Raw genomic sequence first — 19,145 nt, forward strand, 5'->3', positions numbered from 1 at the left:
TTTGTGTTGGAGGTTGTAGCTTTGGAAGGTGCATTTGAAGGAGTTTTGGTGAGTTGCTGCAGTGCATCTTGTAGATGATACACACTGCTGTTACTGTGCATCGGTGGTGGTGGAGATGGTGGATGTTTAGGTGGCGGATGGGGTGCCAATCAAGTGGGTTGCTTTGTCCTGGATTTTTGAGCTTTTTAAGTGTTGTGGGAGCTGAACTTATCCAGGCAATTGGGGAGTATTCCATCACACTCCTGACTTGTGCCTTGTAGATTGTGGACAGACTTGGGGAGCCAGGAGGTGAGTTACTCTCTGTAGAATTCCCAGTCTCTGACCCTGCTCATGTAGCCACAGTATTTATATGGCTAGCCCAGTTCAGTTTCTAGTCAATGGTAATACCCAGGATATTGATAGTAGGGGATTCAGCCGAAGTAATGCCATTGAATGCCATGCAGGATAGTTAGATTCTCTCTTGTTGGAGATAGTCATTGCCTTGCACTTGTCTGGCACTAATATTACTTGTCACTTATTAGTCTAAACCTCAATACCGTCCAGGCCTTGCTGCATATGGACACAGACTGCTTCAGTATCTGAGGAGTCACGGATGGTGCTGAACATTGTGCAATTGTGAGTGAACATCCCCACTTCTGATCTTATGTTGGAGGGAAGGTCAGTAATGAAGCAAGTTAAGATGGTTGGACCTAGGACACTTGCCTGAGGAACTCCTGCAACAATGCACTGGAACTAAGATAATTGGCCATCTACAACCGCAATCATTTTATTTTGTGTTGGGTATGACATTGAAGTACTCCACCAAAGTATATTCTGTGTCTTGCTACCTTCAGCGCTTCTTCTAAGTGGTGCTCAACATGGAGGGTGCTGATTCAGCAGCTGAGGGAAGGCGATAGGTGTTAATCAGCAGGAGCTTCCTTGCCCATGTTTGACCTGATGCAATGAAACATAATGAGGTCCGGAGTCAATGTCCCAGGGCCACTCCCTCCTGACTCTATACCATGGTACCACCTTTGGTGGGTCTGTCCTACCAGTAGGACAGGACATACTCAGGGATGGTGATGAAGGAATCTGGGAACTTTTCTGTAAGGTCTGGTTCAGTGACTACGAACAAACATACGAACAAGGAGCAGGTGTAGGCCATCGTAACCTCAAATCTGCATCCCGCCTACCCCCAATAACCTATCACCCTTTTGCTTACCACGAATTTATCCATCTCTGCCTTAAAAACATTCAAAGACTCTGATTCCACCACCTTTTCAGGAAGAGAGTTCCAAAGACTCATGACCCTCTGAGAGAAAAAATTTCATCTCATCTCCATTTTAAATGGGTGACCCCTTATTTTTAAACAATGACCCCTGGTTCTAGACTCTCCCACAAGAGAAAAGATCCTCTCCACATCCACCCTGTCAACATCCCATAGGATCTTATATGTTTTATTCAAGTCATCTTTTACTCTTCTAACCTTAAGCAGGTACAAGCCTAGCCTGTCCAACCTTTCCTCAAAAGACAACACATCCATTCCAGGCATTAGTCTGATAAACCTTCTCTGAATTGCTTCCAACGTATTTACATCCTTCCTTAAATAAGGTGACCAATTCTGTACACAGTACTCCAGGTGTGGTCTCACTAGTGCACTGTATAACTGAAGCATCACCTCCTAATTTTGTATTCAATTCCCCTCACAATAAATGATAACATTCTATTAGCTTTCCTAATTACTTGCTGTACCCGCATACTAGCCTTTTGTGGTTCATGCACGAAGACACTAAGACTCTGCATTTCAGAGCTCTGCAATCTCTCACCATTTAGAAATTATGCTTCTCTTTTATTCTTCCTACCAAAATGGACAATTTCACATTTTCCCCAGTTTCCAGATCTTTGCCCACTCACTTAACCTATCTATATCTTTTTGTAGCCTTCTTAGTCCTCTTCACAACTTACTTTCCTACCTATCATTGTGTCATCAGCAAATTTGGCAACCATCCCTTCATCCAAGTCATTTACATAAATTGTAAACAGTTGTGGTCTCAGCACTGATCCCTGCGACACATCACTCATTACAGCTTGCTAACCTGAAAAAGACCCATTTATGCCTACTCTCTGCTTCCTATTAATCAGCCAATGTTCTATCCATGCCAATACGTTATCCCCTATACCATAAACTTTTATTTTCTACAATAACCTTTGATGTGGCACTTTATCAAATGCCTTCTGGAATTCTAAGTACAGTACATCCACCAGTTCCCCTTTATGCACAGCACATGTTATTTCCTCAAAGAACTCCAATAAATTGGTTAAACATGATTTCCCTTTCACAAATCCATGTTGACTCTGGCTGATTACCTTCAACTTATCCAAGTGCCCTGTTATAGCTTCTATAATAATAGCTTCTAACATTTTCCCCTATGACAGATGATAAGCTAACTGGCCTATAGTTTCCTGCTTTCTGTCTGCCCCTCTTTTAGAATAATGGAGTTACATTTGCTATCTTCCAATCTAATGGGACCTTCCCCGAATCTAGGGAGTTTTGGAAAATCTCACTAGCCACTTTTAAGACCCTAGGATGAAGTCCATCAGGACCCAGGCATTTGTCAGCCCGCAGCTCCAACAATTTACTCAGTACCACTTTCCTGGTGATTGTAAGTTTCCTGGGTTCCTCCCTCCCTATCATTTCCTGATTTATCTGGGATATTACTTGTGTCTTATATAGTGAAGACTGATACAAAATACCTGTTCAATTCATCTGCTATTTCTTTGTTTTCCATGATCCATTCTCCAGACTCGCTCTCTATAGGACCAGCATTCACTTTGTTAACTCATTTTTAAAAAAAATATTTATAGAAACCCTTACTACCTGTTTTTATATTTCTGGCTAGCTTTCCTTTGTATTCTAATTTTTCCTCCTTATTAACCTTTTAGTCATCCTTTGATGTTCTATATACTCCTTATATTCATGCCTTATATGGCATATTGTTTGTTGAATAGCCTGTGGGACAGTTCATCCCATTTTGGTACCCAGAATACCTCAGGTTCCCAGAGGTTAGTGAGAAGAATGTTGCAGGGTTGGCTGGATAGGGTTTGTCTTTGTTGTCTCCAAAGTTGAGGCCAGGTGGTCTGACCAGAATTATTCTTATTTGACCTTTCTGTGGTGGTTTTATACAACTGAGGGTGGTTAAGAGTCAACCACTTTATGGGTCTGGAGTCACAGGCAGGCCAGACCGGGTAAAAATGGCAGATTTCATCCCCCAAAGATATTAGTGAACCAGATGAGTTTTTACAACATTCCGGTAGTTTCATGATCATCATTGCTGATCACAGCTTTTTGTTCCAGATTTACTAATTAATTGAATTCCTCCAGATGCCATGATGGGGTTTTAACTCATGATGACACTTTGCCTTAGCCCAGGCCTCTAGATTACTAGTCCAGTAACTATGTTGCTGTTCCCATTCTTAGGCAGTCCCTTGGGATTGAGGATGACTTGCTTCCACTCCAGTTGGATGGGTTCTGAGATGGCTGAGGAGTCCAATGCGCGATCTGCAGACTCTGTCACAAATGGGGCAGGCGGTGCTTGAAAGGCAGAGTAGATGGGTTGTTTGGGGGTTTGCACACTTCTTCCAAAGCCTGGACACATCCCCGATGAAGTCTCTTGATGTGCTCGGTGCCTTTCTGAATGAATCTTTTCCATTTTGGTCAGCCAGAAGCCATGGTCTCCCATGAGTTGATAAGTATGTTTGACCTCTTCAGGGATGCTTTGAGGACATCCCTAAGGCTTTTCCGCTGTCCTCCTGGGATTCTCCTGCCTTGACCAGATTCTGAGTAGAGCAGTTTCTTCGGGAGTCTGGTGTCAGGCATATGAATGACATGATCCACCCAGTGGAGCTGGTTTTGAGTGATTAGCACCTTGCTGCTGGGCTTGTTGTCTTGGGAGAGGGCACTGCTGTTGGACCGCCTTTATTGCCACTTGATTCGTTGGAATCTTGTGAAGGCACCACTTATGGTACTTCTCCAGTGCTTGAAGCAGTCTGCTGTAAGCTGTCCAATTCTCTGAAGCATATAGGAGGGCATGGATCACTGCTGCCCAGTAGTATACACTGGAGCATAAAATTATAAAGAGACATTGATAGATTAAGTGAATGGGCAAAACAGAAGCAGATGGATTGCTACACAAGTTAGTGTGATGTCATCTATTTTGGGCTGAAAAAGTATAGAAACTTGCAAGGGATATCAAAATCAACACAAAACAAATGATAAATCTATAGGGAAAAGAGGGTGGTCAGAAGGGATGTGGGTCCATTGAAAATTGATAGCAGTAATATTATTAATAGAAATAAGGAAATGGAAGACTTGTTCAATAATTACTTTGCATCAGTATTTACACAGAGGAAGAGGATAGTATGATGGACATCCCAAGGAAACTAACATTGCATCATAGATAGGACCTCTCCAAAATTAACAAAAGCAAAATAATGGCAGTGAGGAAAAGAACGGCACTAAAAAGTGACAAGTGTCCAGGTGAAGATAGTTTCCATCCCAGGGTTTTCAAGAAAGTAGGTGAGAACATTATAGATGCCTTAACTTCCATCGTCTAAAACTCTCACCATTTGGGAACTCTTCCTTTAGATTGGAAAATTGTTCATGTTGGAAAGGAGAGGGAGGGAAACCAGGGAATTATAGATCACTTAACATCAGCTGTCAGGAAATTACTAGAGTCTCTAATTAAGAATAGAGTGACTGAGAAGAGTGATTGATCAGAGAGAGGATGCGTGATTTTATAAAGGATAGGACAGTAATCAATAGAGGAATGTTAATGGATGTTATTCATATGGATTTCCAGAAGGCATTTGATAAAACCCCTCATAAGGGACTGCTGCTTACACTTGAAGCTCATGGAATTGTAGGAAAATAGTTATCCTGGTTAGTAATGTAGAGTTAAGGGATAAGTAGCAAAATGGATTGCTAGCTGGCTTCAAGACAGAAAGCAGAGAGTAGAGATAAAAGTCTTCATTGTACCCTCTTGCACAGCTGAGCCACCTGTGGTGCCATTGACTTGGTCCTTGCTACACTCTACAGCTGAACCATCACTCTCAACAGTATTCAGAACTGAATACTGGTTGAACTGTGGGATGCACCCAGGGGATCCTGTACTACATGCCTGTTCCTTTTTGACTGTCTGGTGGTCACCCATTTTCTTCCTCCCTGCATACGCTTAAGTTGCAGGGTGGCCACATCTGTAAGTGTACTATCTATCAAGCTCTCAACCTCACGGATACACCACAGTGACATCAGTTACTGCTCAAGTTCTAAAACTCGGAGGTCAAGCTGCTGCAACTGATGACACTTCCTGTAAAAATAGCTATCTAGGACACAGGAAGCATCCTGGATTTCCCGCATAGCACAGGATGTGCATTCTCGAGGTGGAGGAAATCTGCCATTCTCTATTTATTAACTGATAACCTTGGTGCTGCTAATAAAAGTTTTTTTCTTTGTTCATGGGATGTGGGCATTGCTGGCTATGCCAGCATTTATTGCCCATCCCTAATTCCCCTTGTTCACTTTAAGAGTCAACCACATTGCTATGGGTCTGGAGTCAAATGCAGTTCAGATCAGGTAAGGACAGGACATTTCCTTCCCTAAAGGACATTGGTGAACCAGATGAGTTTTTACAACAATCAACAATGGTTTCATGTTCATCATCAGACTTTTAATTCCAGATTTTCATTGAATTCAAATTTCACCATCTGCCGTGGTGAGGTTTGAACCTGGATCACCAGAGCATTACCCTGGATCTCTGGAATACTAGTTCCGTGACAACACCATTATGCCACCAGCTGTGGGGGTGGTAAGATCTTCAGGGTGCAGCCTCTGATGGGCACCAGCGACACTTAATGGAGGTACTCTACCACCACTCCCGCCATCAACTTGAGCATTGAAACCTACCGGGCTGCATGCTTGGCACAGGCCTCTCCCACTGCAGATAAAATCCTAGTGGTAGTGGGAGCAAGTCCTTAAGTGGCCATTGGTTGGCCACTTAAGGTCTTCAATTTGCCCACAGGCTGGAGAACCTCCTGACACCTCCTATGCTGCTGGTAAAATTGCAGTTGGGGTGGGGATGGCTGGGTAACTGCTGGCAATAATCCCCTTGACATGGCATTGAATTTTACAGCTGTGCCCACCTGCCAACCCACCCCCTGGGGGTCAATAAAATCCCACCTGGAATTTTGACAGAGGCACTCCTTAAATGGCAGGCTCACTGTCCAGTTAAGGGCAGTGGTGGGCTCTTGAAGTTGGAAGGCCAATCAGCGGCCTTCCAGCCTGAAAGAAGCAGCAGCCTGCAATGGATAAGTAACTGAGAGGGCGCTTCAACATGGAGGCAAACTATCACCAACCTTTTCTAAAAAGTTAAATAGAAAACAGAAAAAACAGCCAGGCCACCGCTGTATGGGTGGGAGGGGATCCCAATATAGGGCAGCCTCGGCTGGACCTGTGCTCAAGGAGGAAGGGAGGACCTGTAGGCCTACCTCTTGGAGCACTGTTCTCCAAACTGCACTAGATACCCATCTGCAGACAGCTAAATCGTGTCAGGAAACTGGAGGCCGACTGGAAAATCCAAGTTGACTTCCTTTAAGTATGCTTAACAAGGCTCTTAAGGAGCCTGACTGGCTGTACGCTTCATCGCCCTGCAATTGCCAACCTGCAATTGCCAAAATGACCAGTACTGGGAATGGGGTTGGTAAGCTGGCATGCTGACTCATGCCAGTATTTTCGAACCCTGCCCACCCCTTTCCCAACCGTGGCCAGGCCCAAAAATTCAGCCCTTAATCTCTCTTTGTATTTTCTCAAATTATCTTTTTTTTGAAACATTGCTTAATATTCTAATAGTCCCCCTCTGCTATCTTCTTCACATGTTGCTTCCTTCCTTTTTAATCAATCATAATTATTTTGGACCTTTGCAATCCCTTTTTAAAAAACTGTTTCTCTATTGTCTGCCTTGCTGAGAATTTATTCTTCTACAGGAATCAGTCTTGCAACAACAATCGCATTATGAGATGTAGTCACTATTCATGTATTAATGATATATAGAATAGAATATATGGCACAGAAATAGGCCATTCAGCCCAACCAGTCCATGTTGGTGTTTATGTTCCACTTGAGTCTCCTCCCATCTTTGCTCATCTAAATCTATCATCATAACCATCTATTCCCTTCTCCCTCAAATGCTTGTCGAGTTTCCCCTTAAATGTATCTATACTATTCACTTCAACCGTTCTCTGTGGTAACGAATTCCACATTCTCACCACTCTTTGAGTAAAGAAGTTTCTTCTGAATTCCCTATTGGATTTCTTGGTGACGATCTTATGACCTCTAGTTTTGAATACAGCTTTGAATAAATGCAAAACAAAATAACATCACAGCTCATGAAAAGAGCTATTATCACTGCAGGGATGAAAATTAAAGGTGATTTACAGTACGGTGCAGTTATAAGGTATATTTATAGTGATAATTTTGTATTGATATATACAAAGTGGCCATTCCTTCTCCTTATAGAGCTGATTACCTATTGCAATGCTGTTGGACTTAGACCACAGTTCACGTACAATGAAGACTGTGCTGTCCTAACATGATTTGGTGAAGTCAGCTGATTATAACTATCTGCCTATTTGCTGTGTACATTGCCCAGAATGACAGAACATGCTGCAGCATTTGCAGGATATCTAACGAGCTAGTGTTCTTTAAGATGGGCTTGCAATCAAGGTCTGGATTTAAGATAGAAAACAAGAGAAAACAAAGGAGCAGTATTGCCCCATTTGAGAAGGCTGCCCTTGAGGTGTTACTTCAGGAGCTATGACAATGGAGGGCTGCCCTCTTAGGAGCTGACGTGCAGCTTCTTATCCATGGTAATATTGAAGTGAAAGCAGAAAGTACTGGAAATACTCAGCAGGTTAGGCAGCATCTGTGGAAAAGAAACAGAGTTAGCGTTTTGAGCCCAATATGACTCTTCTTCTGTTTTTACTCCAAATCTTCTTTTACAGAAGAGTCATATTGGATTCAAAATGTTAACTCTGTTTCTCTCTCCACAGGTGCTGCCTACTGAGCATTTCCAGCACTTTCTGGCCAGGATTTTCCAGCTCCACCACCGGTCGGCATCATTGTGACTTTTAACAGCTCTGCAAATTTCCCCGCCCTGCCCACAATGATGCTCCCTGTTATTGGGGCCAGAAAATCCCACCCTCTGTTTTTATTTCAGATTTCCAGCATCCACAGTATTTTGCTTTTATTGTAATGTTTGAAGTGCCAGCCTCCTTTGCCAATCGATGGTGGACACAAATGGTATCAGGGCTGAGAAAGACTAGCAAGATACCAATACCCAGAATCTGTCTTAAGAAGGAAAGAGTTTCCACTTATATAGCACCTATTACAACCTCAAGACATCCTTTACAGCCAATGAAGTACTGTTGAAGTGTAGTAATTGATGTGATATAACAAATGCAGCAGCCAATTCGCCCACATGAAGGTCCCACAAGCAACAGTGTTCTATTTATCAGATCTGCTTTTGTGATAATAAAAACAGAAGACAGTGGAAATATTCTGCAGGCCAGGGAACAACTATGGAGTCAGAAGTAGAGTTACTGTTTCAGGTCAGTGATGGTTCACCAGAACTGGCAAAAGTTAAGAGGTGCAGCAGGATTAAGCAAGTTGAAAGACAGGGAAATGACAGAATGCAGGAAACAACAAATGGGAAGGTCTGTGATAGGAAGGAAGGCAGGAGAGATTAAATGACAAACTGGATGATGATGCAAGGCAAAAGGGAATGAAAATAAAATAAGTAAAGAAACAAAAGATGGATTTAGAAAGCTGTAAACAGAACCATCACCAGCACCTACTTTCTGCAAAAGTTGGGGTGGTGGTTATGATCTAAAATGGTTAAACTCAATATTGAACCTGAAGATTTCTCTGCTGTTCTTCGCAATAGTGTTATGGGGTCTTTTAGGCCCACCTGAGAGGGCAAACAGGACTTGTTTTAGCACCTTATCCAAAAGACAACACCTCCAACAGTGGAGCACAGTGTCCGTACTGCAGAGGAATGTCAGCCTAGACTTTGGGTTAATACCAGTAGCAACAGGATGAGGCCATCAAGTGGGCGTTAAAAGTCCACTTAAGGGCCTCAATTTGTGGCAGGGCAAGAAGGCCGCCTATGAGCCTTCCAGCCACAGACTTAATCAGGGTGGAGGCGGGAAGTCGATGGGGTCTCCACCCGCCACTCTTCCATCTGATTAAATGTCTCCCACCACCAAACTCGTGAGTGAGAGAACATTAAATTCCACCATAGCTTCTTGTCCTAGTTCTTCCTTTAAATCCAACCATTTTTGAAAGCAATTCAGTGCTGACATTACCTTTGACCCATTTCCCTGTCCACTGGCTTGTCCTAAAGCATATATCTATTTTTCTCAGTGTCTCTTAGTGATGCAGCAACACTTGTCTACCAAAGTGGTGCAGCACAAAGAGGTAGAGCATAGGTTTATCAATAATTCCTCTGCTTTTTTCACATTACCAGGGAGACAGCTCAGGTGGGCATGATATCAGAAGTTGAGATTAGAAAAATATAACCATATTTAAGATAAAAAGAGGAAATGATTTTAAAAAAACTAATCAGAAAGGATAAACTACCTGGCCCAGACAGATTGCATCCATGCATTTTAGAAGGATCCAAAGAAAATATACCAGAGACAGATATCACAAAGACGTAATGATTTGTTAGAAAAAAGGTGCAACAACAAAGGATTAGTGGACATTATATATAATTGTAAGAAGGGAACTATAGATTAGTCAAATTAACATTGGAGGTAGGAATGATAATGGAATCACTACTAAAGGAGAAATAGAAAAACCTCTAGAATGGATAGTCAGCATGGGTATCAAAGGGGAAAGTCTTGCTTTCCCAACCTCATTAAATTCATTGAAGGTATAACAGGGAGAGCAAACAAGGGTAATGTAGTGGATGTAAACTATATCTAGAATTCCAAAAGGCCTCTGGTAATGTACTACATAATAAACCAATGCATAATGCCAGAGCATTCAGAGTCAGGAGACAAGTAGCAGAATGGAGACCTAGCTGGCTGAAAGACAGAAAACAGAGAGTGGAGGTAAAGGTTAGCTCATCAGAATGGCTGATGTTGGGAAGTGGTATTCTACAAGGAACAGTGCTGGGACCCCTGTTGTTCACACTTGATAGTAATGATATAGACTTTGGAATCAAAATACAATTTCTACATTTGCCAATGACATCAAATTGGGGGTGGAAGTCAGTTCTGAGAAGGACTGTAATAAATTATAAGAAGACATTAAGAAAACTATAGAATTGGCACACATTTGGCAAATTAATTTCAAGATAATTGTGTGAGGTATTCCTTTGGTAAGAAAAGTAAGGAGGTCATATATTACTTGGAAAGTGAGAATCTAAATGAGGTAGAGGAGCAAAGAAATCTTGAAGTACAAATACACAAACCATTAAAGATAGTGACACAGGTTAATAAGATCATAATGTCATGGGATTATAATAATTTTCATAATATTTTTCTGGCTTATTGTAAAGTAGATTTACAGGGGGTTGTGTTGTTCTGTCTGTGTGTGATTTAATTACATTTTGTAGCCAAACAGACTGCAAGTTGAAGTTATCAAAAGAAGTAGAGTGCAGAAGTGTCTTTAATATGCTAATAAGTAAACATGGTTGGGGTCTTAGCATTTAAGGTGTGATGGGAATTTGCATTTTTAGATAGATGAAGGGAGGTTTGGATTTCAAAGGAATCTCAGTCTGTTTACAAATAGCCAGTCAAGCATGCTAAGGAATGTGTTTATTTTTTCTCAAGAGTTATTGAAAGTATATAGTGACAACTTGAAAGTTTTTTATGTTGAGGGAGATACAGTTGCAAAGGCTTATGGAACAATCAAATTTATATATTAAGAAAGGGAGATACATATATAAAGGTGAATGAGGCTATGTGTCAGGGGAAGGCATTGTAAGATTGAATAGAAGTGTGAGAAGCCTCCAGAATTTGTGCATAAACCTGCTATCTACAGAAACCAAAGCTGGAGAGAATCATTTTGAATTCCATCCTCCAGGGTATTGTATTAATTTGAATCTGTTTAAAATCTAAACATTGATTTTTGGACTGTTGCCTTAAAAGGAGTGTAACTAGGAGTCAGGTTAATTAGGGATTTTAGGAGTTATTACAGTAGTAATTTGTAGTTCTATGTATGTGCTTGAAATCTTTTTTGTAATAAATATTTTAATCTTAGTTTTTAAAAAAGTCTCAAGTCTTGGTGGACTTTTTACTTCTGAATTCAGTGCAGGCATCTTGAAATAAATACAAATTGCAAAACTGTTGTGATAGCGTGATCAGGTTTCCCTTGCAGATTTGATCCACCTGGCACACATCATCTGCTGTGTCATAACAATAGCAAAAAGAAGCCAAAGTACAAGGGCTTATTTCTAGCGGGAATGACACAAAATTACAGAATCTTTATAGTGTAGAAGGAGGCCATTTGGCCCATTGAGTCTGCACTGACTCTCTGAAAGAGCATTCTACCTAATCCCACTCCCCTGCCTTATCCCCATAACATTGCACATTTTCTCTTTTCAAGTAGCCAATTCCTTTTTGAATACCTTGATCGAACATACCTCCGCCAGCCTCTGAGGAAGTTTGTTCCAGACTCCAACCACCCTCTGGGTGAAAAAAATCTTTCCTCACATTATTTTTATTCCTTTTGCCAACTATGTTGAATCTGTTCTTGATGCTCCCTTGAGTGGTAACAGTTTCTAACTATTTACCCTGTCCATACACCACATCACCAATACATCAATCAAGTCTCCTCCCAGCCTTCTTTTCTCTAAGGAAGACTGTCTCAACCTCTCCAAACTATCCTCATAGCTACAGTTCTTCATCTCTGGAATCAATCTTGTGAACCTCCTCTGTACTCTCTTCAATGCCTTCACAACCTTCCTCAAGTATGGTGCCTAGAACATATGCAGTACTCCAGATGAGGCCTAACTAGTGTCTTATACAAGTTCAACATGACCTCTTTACTCGTGTACTCAATGCCCCTATTAATAAAGCCAAGGATACCATATGTTTTATTAACTGCTCTCTGTAATCTTCAATGCCCTTTCTCCAATCTGAAAAACATTCATTAACCACCACTCTTTGTTTCCTTTCGCAAAGCCAATTTCCCAACTAAGTGCCTACTCTCCCTTTTATTCCATAATCTAGAGTTTTGCTCACAAGTCTGTTGTGTGGCACTGTATCGAATGCCTTTTGCAAATCCATATATACCACATCAACTGCGTTGCCCTGATCAACCTTCTCTGTTTCCTCCTCAAAAAACTCCAGCAAGTTAGTTAAACATGATTTTCCCTTAATGAATCCATTTGGCTTTCCTTAATTATCCTGCAAAAATCTATGTGACTATTGATTTTGTCCTAAATTATAGTTTCCAGAAGTTTCCCTACCACTGAAATCAAACTGATTGGTCTGCAGATGCTGGCTTTATCCTTGCACCACTTTTTGATTGACAGTGTAACATTCGCCTCAATTGTAAATTATTTCAGTGTACCAGTTATCTCCTCTCTCACCTTGCCCTGGGTAGCATCTCCCTCCTTTGTAAAGACAGATGCAAAGTACTCATTTAATACCTCCATTATTTTTCCTGCCTCCACTTGCAAGTCCTCTTTTTATTCCTAGTCAGCCCTACTCTTTCTTTTACCACCCTTTTATTCCTCATATTCTTATAGAAGACCTTGGGGTTCCCTTTTATGTTCACTGCCTGTCTCTTTTCATGCTCTCCCTTGCTTTTCTTATTAGTTTCTTCATTTCTCCTCTGGTCCTTCTATATTTAGCCTGATTCTCCATTGTATTTTCTATCTGACATCTGTTGTACACACACTTCTGCCTTTTCATCTTCACCTCTATCTCTCTCATCATTCAGGACACTCTGGATTTATTTGTCCTACCTTTCCCCTTCAAGGGAATATACCTTGACATTGCCTGCAATACTTTGTCTTTGAAGGTTGCCCATTGTTCAGCCACCATCTTTTCTGCCAACATTTGATTTCAACACACACAATTTAGATGTAGTCTTACCCTATCAAAGTTGGCTTTCCCCCAATTAATTATCCCTTCTCTGGATTGTTCCTTATCCTTTTCCATGCCAGCCTAAGCCTTATGATACAATGGTCACTGTCCCCTAAATGCTCTCCCACTGATATTTGATCCATTTGGGGCCAACCTCATTCCCCAGAACCAGGTCCAATAGTGTCTTTCTGATCATTGGACTGAAAACATACTACTGTAGAAAATTATTTTGAACACATTCCAGGAACTCTTGCCCCTCTTGTCCCTTTGCATTATTCCTATCCCCATCTAGATTTGGATAATTGAAGTCTCCCATTACAATTACTCTATAATTCTTGCACCTCTCAGTAGTTCCCTGGCAGATTTGTTTCTCTAAATCCCTTTCGCTAGTTGGTGGTCTATATTCTACACCGATCAATGTCATTGTACCTTTTTCATTCCTTTCCTCTGGCCAGAGATTTTCAGCCTTGACCCCTCTGGAACATTCTCTCTCTCCAGTACTGTAATGCCATCTTTAATGAGTACTGTCACTCCCTGCTCCCGCTCACCCCCCCTGCCTCCTTTTCATCCTTTTATATCTCACCTAAACATCTTGTACCCAGGAATATTTAACATCCAGTTCATCCTTTCTTTGAGCCAGGTCTCTGTTACAGTAATAATATCATCATTTCATTTGTCAACCTGTGCCTGTAGTTCACCAATCTTATTAACCACATTCCGTGCATTCACATACATGCACATTAGCCCTGATTTTACTTTCCGCCTTACTAATGACACCTGTAATGACTTAGTATTGCCTACTCTAATTCTATTAACTCTCCAAGTATTTTATCTACCTTGATACTACTCTCTGATATATTCTCCTTATCAGTTAATACTTTTCTACTTCCCACTGCCAGTTTTTCTTCTCTCCACTCTGATTTTCTCCTTGGGTTCCCCCCCGCCCCCCAATCTGATTTAAACCCTCCCCAACAGAACTAGAAAATCTCCCTATGAGGACATTAGTCCCAGTCCTGTTAAGGTGTAATCCATCTTTCTTGTACCAGCCCCCCCTGCTCCAGAACCGACCCCAATGCCTCAGAAATCTAAAGCACTGCCTCCTATTCCACTTCTCCAGCCATGTGTTGAACTGCTCAATCCTCCTATTCTTATGCTGAATAGCACATGGTGCTGAGAGTAATCCTGAAATTATTGCCCTTGAGGCCCTGATTTTTAATTCCCTTCCTAACTCCCCAAAATCTGCTTTCAGGACCTCATCCCTTTTCCTACCTATGTCATTGGTCCCAATGTGGACCACGACCACTGGCTGTTCACCCTACCCCAAAAGAATGTCCTACGGACACTCTGTGACATCTTTACCCTGGTACCAGGGAGGCAACATACCATCCTGGAGTCACATCTACGGTCACAGAATCGCCTGTCTGCTCCTCTAACTATGGAATCCCCTAACACGATAGGACTTTCACTCTTCGTCCTCCCCTCCTGTGCCACCCATGGTGCCACGAACTTGGCTTTTGCTACAGTCCTCTGAGGAATCATCTTGCTCACAGGTATCCAAAAATTGAAAAATAGTTAGAGAGTGAGATAACCTCTGGGGATTCCTGCACTACCTGCCTGTTTGTCTTAGATACTCTGGCAGTCACCCATTCCCTCTCTGCTTGTGTATTTCTCCGCTGTGGTGTGACCACCTCTCTAAACATGCTATCCACGTCATCCTTAGCCTTCCGGATGCACCACAGCGACTCCAGCCACCACTTGAGTTCTGCAACATGCAGTTCAAGTTTCTGCAACTGTGCCACTTCCTGCAGATGTAGCCATCGAGGACTGTGCCTGCACGACTTCCCACATCCCACAGGATACACATTGCACATGGCCGAGCTGCCCTGACATACCTTAAACTTTATATGAGGTGTTTACTACAGTATGGTATAATATAACTCACCTGTCACTCACCAAACATCTCCTCTGTGCCGAGTCTGGAAAGGGATATACTTACCAACCAATCAATTTACAGGACTCCTGTGATTCCTGGCTTTCTCTCTCTGTTGCTTTATGGGGTCTCTTAAGTTGTTCAGTTAGCTTAATTTAATTACTTTCTTAATCCACTTAGAATAATTCCTATGGGCAGAATCTTGCCCTTGGATGGTGAGTGGGCCCCACTGGCTTGGTGGCAGGTGGGCAGCTGACCCTGCCACTGAAACGGGGCCCGTCGCCATTTTAAGTGGGCGGGCCAGTTAAGGCCCGTCCCCGATGGGAAGTACGAAAGCACTGCTCCCTGAGGCAAAGTGCTGTCTCAGGGAGAATACTGACATTGGAAAAAACTTTAAAAATAGAAACAATAAAAAATTATCAACATGTCACACGAGATGGGACATGTTAATAAAAAACACATAAACTTCATTATTTTTGTACAAAATGGACATGAAACTTCATCCCGCCAGTGAATAATCAATAATCAGAAGCCCGCTGGGGCTCCTGACCTGCCTACCAGCCTTAAGGTTGGACGGGTAGGGTCTTTAATTATCTTAATTAGCCTGTCAAGGGCCTCAATTGGCCATTGACAGGGCGGCGGGTGGACAACTGATTTCGCTGTCCACCCGCCTTCCTAAAAATTTAAATGGCCCGAGATGACGTCGGGGAATCCTCCTGATGTCATCCCGCGTCATTTTCCCCTCGGCGACCGGGCCCCACCCACAAATCGCTGAGGGGAAAATCCTGGCCTATGTATGCCACATCTCTTTACCCCGTACACCAAATTTCCCAGTGAACCTAACTCGTTACTCAGTCTTTGTCTCACTCAGGTTAGTCGCCTGTTTCTCGTGCAGCCCTTACTGACCCAGAATACAGAATTGAAAAGCAGAGAAGTTAAGCTAAACTTGGATAACACTTGAAGTACTGCCTGCAGTTCTGGTCACAATTTAATAAAAAGGACATGGAGGCACTGGGGAGGGTAGAGAAACAAATCCTAAGAATGATATCAGAACTATGAGATTATACCAATTGTAGATCTACAGCCAGCAATCACTACATTTTGTAAGTTTATTTATGCTTCACTTTTGAATTTTAAGTGAACCTTTATTGAATCTTACTTTTACTTTGTCGACATTAATTTAAACCTAAGCATGATTGTGCTTTTATTAAGTCAAATCATTAATGAATAGTAATCTGTAGTGATATTATTAGCTGTTTCCCCAAGACCCTGTTTTTCATACTGGTCATTCACAGCTGGTATTTGGTCTACACCTTTGTTTTCCCTTTTCAAGCTAGACTATGAAAATAAAAATTGTCCTTTGTTTATCAAAGTGCTTTTTCTTACTACATTCGATGACTCTTGAACCACAAGCCCGGACAATGAATAGCCTTATACATGGGGTGGTCAACTCTGATGTGGGGTCAGGAGATGGAGTTTGATTGATGGACATACAACCTGATTGATGGCAGATCAAAAGATACGTAAACAGCTTGAATATTGCTAAGTCTACAAAGCCTTGCAGTGCCTGTGAGAAGAATTTGGTAAGGACTCATGTTGAACAGACTCATGCTTTTGAGAAAGCCTCGAAAGGCTGGAATGGAGCCAGAAATTTGGCTTAAAGAGACTCTGCTTCCAGGATTCGCTGCTGCAGCTGGATTGGGATAGTCAACCACTCAAGACTACAGGAGGAAGGGCCGGGAATGGAGTGACTGACTGAAAAGTCCACCTGTATAAGGTTACTTGGAGACTTGGTGTTGTATGAACCAAGAGGAATTTCACCATTTTGGGGAGTTGTCGTGAACAGGCAAATTTGGGGTTAATGTTTACAATATAGTATGTATCTGTAAGATAGCAAGTGTAATATGTAAATAAAATTCTTTCTTTCTTTTAATATATAAAGTACTTTCTTCTTTCAATAAAGTTATCTTTCTTTTTCTTCTTACTTTTTATATTATCAATTACAGTTGTTATATCACTATTATTATTATTTTAATTATCATTATTCAATATTCCATCAAATTGTTGTTTTAACTTGGCATTGTTACTCATCCCTGTTATGTCCAGAGTACGGCTCCAAACCTAAGTAAGACTTCATAAGGGACTCTCGCCCTCACACCAGCAGAAAGCATGAACAGGCTGGGTCTCTTTTCTTTTGAAAAGAGAAGGTTGAAGTTCAGGGTAATGGATGTCTTCAAAATTACGTAAGGTTTTGATAGAGTGGGTGCTTCCACTTGTGGGGAAAGAGTAAAATAAAAGCTATCAATATAATATCATTATCAGTGTGGAATTCAGAACAATCTTCTTACCCAGAGGGCAGAACTTTCCCAAATTTGCACTGTGCGGTAATGGGCAGGCAAAATAGCATCCTACCTGCTGACGGGGATGGCGCTGTATTGTTCCAAACCCGCCATATTACTTAAGCATTCCTGCGAAACACCCCATTTCCATGGTGGGCAGGCTCTAGTTTGCCCATTCGCCATCTCCCCGTCGTTGCATCATGCTGGCCACCATCTTTAAAAGGCAACCGCCAGCAAAGCAATCATTGCCACCAGCTCACCACCGCTGCCTGGGAGACAGCCTGGCCAGCAAAGGAAAAAAGACTGCAGCCCCCCACTTCAATAACGGGTCCCTCGAGTGACTGTTGGATGTCGTGGAAGCCAGCTGGGATGTGCTCTACCTCCGCTCTGGCTGCAGGATGGGCAACTACATCACCAACCCGGCTTGAGACGTGGTGGCAGCGGTGGTCAGCGCAAACACCCTGCAGAAGAGGACAGCCACCCAGTGCCGCAAAAGTGCAAGAGGATGAATGATCTCCATTCCACCAGGGTAAGCCACTCTTTTCATCAACTCATACACTCACAAGCCCATCACACATCCACAAGGCCCTCACTCACTGTCAGTTCAAGGGACATCACCATTCACTCGCTCACACACACCTGTGTTGTCCTCAGCCCATCCATAGGACCACTCACCACCCGCACAGGCCAGGCACATGTATCATCTGGCCCAGCAGGCATCCTGATACACTCTCCCCATCTCTATCCATGCAGGACAAACTGGCTCACAACAGGAGAGAAAGGTTTGCAGGTTGGTGGAGGCATGCCAGAGCTCGAGGTCCTTACAGAATTCGAGAACAGAGCCACCCAGCTGGCCACTGAGGACCTTGACCGGTCCTGTGCTGATGGTGAGGTCAGTGCTGCTCTACCAAGTGAGGATCCAGCAATGCAACATCCACCAGACAACCATGCTGTGTTTCACAGGCCACTGCCATGCATTAATTATCTCCCCTTGTTTTCACAGGCACATCACTCCAAGAGCTGAAGAATTCCATGACTCAGGGCCTCCAAGCCAGTTCGGAAGGGACATCTGAAGGGGAACCAGAATGTACCCACCTATAAGTTCCATCGCAGCTCTCACCTACACCCTCCACCAGTGCTGAGATACACACCTCAGTAGGACCTAGCTCTAGAGTAGCCTCGGGATCACATATTGGACAGTGCGTAGTCTGATCCACAGCTGTCAGCAGCAGCGACTTACCAGGTCCCCGGCATACAAAGGGCTGCTGGAGGCCAGGGACCTGTTGAGTCCGAGTCAGGTGACGAGCCTCTGGACTGGGTGATGTCACAGTTGCTGGAGCTGCAAAAGCAAGCTCAGGGACATCAGGAAGGGATGTCTGCTGCACTCCTCAGATTGCAAGGCATGATGGAGGAGTCCATCTGTCTTCATGTTGAGGTGATAGCACCAGCATTGCAACACACCTTGGTCCAGAGTGTCACTCCTGCACTGCTGCATGGGCTTAACTCCATCGCTGATGCCATAGTTGGCCTCCAACAGTGTGTACGTGAGAGGGGTGTTAGGCAACTCGATTTTACTCCAGCCACCCCTTCCCCTTATGGAGTCAGCCAGGGGCCCTTGGGCACCCATAGGGAGGAGGGTCAGCAGGTGCACACTCCAGGGCTATCCACCCAGGTGACTCTGGGAGTGTCCAGCCCATCCGAATCTCCTCTTCTTGTGACCTCTGCAGCTCCAGCTTCACAGGCCA

Source organism: Carcharodon carcharias, chromosome 9 (genome assembly GCF_017639515.1).
Source record: "Carcharodon carcharias isolate sCarCar2 chromosome 9, sCarCar2.pri, whole genome shotgun sequence".
Lineage (NCBI taxonomy): Eukaryota > Metazoa > Chordata > Chondrichthyes > Lamniformes > Lamnidae > Carcharodon > Carcharodon carcharias.